The following is a 4,637-nucleotide window of genomic DNA, read 5'->3' as shown; positions in this document are numbered from 1 at the left end:
ACACAGCCAGGACACAGCTCGGACACAGCCAGGACACAGCTCGGACACAGCTCGGACACAGCTCGGACACAGCCAGGACACAGCCAGGACACAGCCAGGACACAGCTCGGACACAGCCAGGACACAGCTAGGACACAGCTCGGACACAGCTCGGACACAGCCAGGACACAGCCAGGACACAGCTCGGACACAGCTCGGACACAGCCAGGACACAGCTCGGACACAGCACAGACACAGCTCGGACACAGCCAGGACACAGCCAGGACACAGCACAGACACAGCTCGGACACAGCCAGGACACAGCCAGGACACAGCACAGACACAGCTCGGACACAGCACGGACACGGCCCTGACCTCCCTCCTGCACACCGGACACAGCACTGACCCCTCGGCCACCTCCGGCTGCGCTGGGGGGGTGACACGGGGCGTGTCCCCTCCCCTCAGACCTGTGGGTTCTGTCAGGCTGGGAAGCAGCTCAGAGATCTCAGAATCATGGACCTCAGCACTGAAGAGAGCTTGGAGATCAGCTCAGCACCCAGAGCCTTGGCTGGGCACCCCCAGGGATGGGCACCCCAGCATCTCCCTGGCAGCCGTTCCAAAGCCTGAGCACCCCAGGTTTTCCAATATCTGATAGGAATCTCCTCAACTTCCTCTCATCCTCTCCCTTCAGGCACGGCAGGACAGCAGGCCCCACCTGAGCACCCACTCCTGTCTGGGAGTTGTGAAGTGCTGAGGTCCCCCTGAGCCTCCTCTTCTTACACCTGACCAAACCCAGCTCCCTCGGCTGTTCCTCCAAAGCCACTTTTGGCCCTTTGAGAGCCTTGTTGGCCTTCCCTGGACATGCTCCAGCCCCTCAATGTCCTTTTTAAAGTGAAACCATCAACTCCAACCTGTGAGACAGCTCCACCTCGTCACCCAGACCTGGCACTGAGGGCTACATCCAGTCTTTCCTTAAAAACCTGCAGGGATGGGGACTCCACCAGCTCCCTGGGCAGCCCATTCCAATATCCAATCACCTTTCTAGGAAGAAAATTTTGCCTGTTCCTCATATTTGGGCGAGGATGGGTGCTCAGAAGACACTCGGGACAGGTGTGACACCAGCTCAGGTGGATTGTGACAACCTCAGGGGCAGCTGCTCATGTCGGAAGAATTTTTTACCATGAGTGTGTTAATGTCAAAGATTGCCCAGAGATGTTTGGCGGGAAATATTCCTATCCTTGGAAACATTCAAGGTCAGGATGAGCAAACTGGCCTGGTGGAAGATGACCCCACTTGCAGAGGGTTGGAATAGCTGAATTTAAACTTTCCAATCCAAACCATTCCATGATTTCCAGGCAGGATTTCCAGGCAGGGTTGTCACCAGGCTGTGTGTGTACTGCAGGAAGAACAATCCCAACCCAACAGTGCAATTCCATAACCAGCAGCAGCAGGATTGGCATCAACCTCCTTAATCTAGTTTTTAATTTTCCATAGCCAGTGGATTTGCTGCTGCTAGCAGCCACGGGATAAATCTGCAGGAATCAGCCGGGGAAGGAGCACATCTGGGTTTGTGGGTCCAGCTGAACTGAACTCCATTGCCACAGGACAGGCAACAAAATGTGGTGTGGCTAAATGAGGTTAATTAGTCCCAATCTTCCACCCACCGAACACCACAGACACAACAGCAGCAACCACATCGTTCACTGATGGTTTTAGATGAACTTTCTATGAACTGAGAGAAAGGCCTGAAGTGGAAATCCCATGTTTTAAGAAAATTCTACATCTAAATTAAATTTGTGAGTGGAGCAACAGGCCCAGGGGTGTCTGAATCCATGACAAATGTCACAGGGAGGCCTCACTCAGCCATGGACAGGAGCAGTGATGAAATGAGGTGAAATGAGATGTTTAATGCCATTTTTGTACACAAATTACAGCAAAATTTCACCTCTAGACCAGGCTCTTGTACCCACACCTTGATTTGTCAGCCACAGCCAAGAGTGAGAGCAAAAATCTGAGTTATTTAACACAATTATCAGATGCTGGAGTGTTCTGAGGCATTCAGGGAAGGAATCAGCTCTGGCCCAGGAGAAGGGGTGAGGTGACCTCTTGTGGCCTCTGTTTTGTGTGGTTTCACAGAGGTCAAACCAACCTGGGGCTCCTTTTCTATGGTGCTTCCAGTGATGCCTTTTGGGGCTACCTAAAAACAGAGGCCAGACAAAATTAAGGGAATAAAAAGCAGTTCTATTTATCAAAGGGCCTTCAGGTGCATTTAGGGCAGACAAAACCACCCAAAATGGACCATGGCTCATGGGTTTTTATCCTTTTATAAATTTGGTCCATTTGCAGATTGGGGGTTAATCCTCCAATTCCAGCTTCAGGAAATGAAGGAATTTACCCCAAGTTTGCTGCCCCCAACTCACTTTTGTTTCCATCTCTCAGGCCTGGGGCAGTGAGGTGTCCTTGATTCCCAGGCCAGGAGAGGAATTGCTGTGTCTGCCCAAAATGGGAAGGCAGCAGCTCCCACTGTGTGTGGAGTGTAGAGTTCTGCACTGAAGAGCTGCAGGGTTACAAATCCATGGAAAATAGAAAAGCTGAAATCCCAAGGCTTCACCAGCAGGGATGGATGTGAGTGGCTGCTCCTGCCTGCCCAAGGCCAGGGATTAGAAATCCAAAATCTCCAAAGCTGAGATTCATCACTTTCATTCTAACAGAGTCTGGCTGCCATTGTGTGGCCTGAAAGCTGCCTGGATTTTGCCATTCTAAACAGATCTCAGACTTGCATGAGGGGAATTTTTCTCTCAGGGATTTTTCTCTCCCTGTTTTACCAATGAGTTTGTGCTGGTTTGAGGTTCTTGCCCATCCAGATATTGCAGTTCAGTAGAAAGAGTTTTAAATACAGATCACAGACATTGAGAACATCTGCAGCCTTTGTGTTTTACCATTACTTGGTTTATTTTTGTCCCTGGAGCTGTTATTTCCTCTCAGCTGTTATTTACACATCTTTCCAGGCTGATGGATTGATGGATTGGGATTGCCTGGAACACCAGTGCTGGCAGGATTTGGGTTGGAAGTGGCTTAAAAATCATTCAGTTCCCTCCCCCTGCCACAGACAGGACCTTCCACCTTCCCAGGGTGCTCCAACCCGGCCCTAGACACTTCCAGGGATCCAGGGGCAGCCACAACTTCTCTGGGAAATCCATTCCAAGGCCTCCCTAATCTTCCAGCCAGGAATTCCTTCCCAATATCCCATCCAGCCCTGCCCTCTGGCAGTGGGAAGCCATTCCCTGTGTCCTGTCTCTCTGTCCCTTGTCCCCAGTCCCTCTCCAGCTCTCCTGGAGCCCCTTCAGGCCCTGCAAGGTGTTCCAAGATCTCTCTGGAGCTTCTCTTCTCCAGGTTATTAACATTTCCAGCCCGATCCAGCCCTTGGAGCATCTCCATGGCTCCCTCTGGACTCACTCCAGCAGCTCCACATCCTTCTTGTGCTGGAGGCCCCAGTCTGGACACCGATAGCCATCCCCATAAACCAGTTTTTGTCCATGGGAGCTACATTCCTGCCCTAATCTTTGCATTTTTGGCCATTCTCATCTGACTGAGGGGACAACTGGCACCTAACTGATGCTCTGGGAAGGGCCTGAAGGATCAATTCCCATTAGAAACTGAGGAAAAGCCTGCAGTGAGTGATCAGTTATCGGTATCAGTTATCAGGCCTGAGGAAGGCAGGGAAAGCAGTGAGCCACCCCCCAAAAGTAACGCAGCCTCTTGTGGCCCCTGCTTTATGTGTTTTCTTAGCTCAAATCAAGACATTATTGTTGTTGTTATTATTATTACTATTATTATTATTATTATTTTCTTTCATCCGTCTGAGTTGCAGGCAGCACAGCTGGAGAGCTGAGGAGCATCCAAGGTGAATCACAGGGTTCCAGAGGGGTTTGATGTTTGCTCAACATCCCAGCTCCCAGCAGCACATCCCAGCTCCCCATGAGCAGGTCCCAGGTTCCCATCAGCCTATCCCAGACCTCATCAGCAGATCCCATCTCCCAGCAGCAGATCCCATCTCCCAGCAGCAGATCCCATCTCCCAGCAGCAGATCCCATCTCCCAGCAGCAGATCCCATCTCCCAGCAGCAGATCCCCTGGCTCCCATCAGCCCACCGCGGTTCCCGGCCCATCCTGGTTCCCATCCCATGCCGGTCCCCCCATCCCATCCCGGTTCCCCCCAGCCCATCCCGGTTCCCATCCCGGTTTCCAGCCCATCCCGGTTCCCCCCATCCCATTCCGGTTCCCCCCATCCCATCCCGGTTCCCATCCCATCCCGGTTCCCATCCCCTCCCGGTTCCCCCCATCCCCTCCCGGTTCCCCCCATCCCCTCCCGGTTCCCCCCATCCCCTCCCGGTTCCCCCCAGCCCATCCCGGTTCCCCCCAGCCCATCCCGGTTCCCCGAGCCCATTCCGGTTCCCCCCAGCCCATCCCGGTTCCCATCCCATTCCGGTTCCCCCCATCCCATCCCGGTTCCCAGCCCATCCCGGTTCCCCCCATCCCCTCCCGGTTCCCCCCAGCCCATCCCGGTTCCCCCCAGCCCATCCCGGTTCCCCGAGCCGCTCTCTCCGCGCTCCCCCCGTGCCGCGGGCAGCGGAAGCGGCGGTGCCGGGCGGGGGAAGG

The sequence above is a fragment of the Pseudopodoces humilis genome, chromosome 24, assembly GCF_049639895.1.
Source record: "Pseudopodoces humilis isolate 2021_Gansu_Grassland_sample_001 chromosome 24, ASM4963989v1, whole genome shotgun sequence".
In the NCBI taxonomy this organism is placed as follows: Eukaryota; Metazoa; Chordata; class Aves; order Passeriformes; family Paridae; genus Pseudopodoces; species Pseudopodoces humilis.
This window is presented reverse-complemented; position numbering follows the sequence as displayed.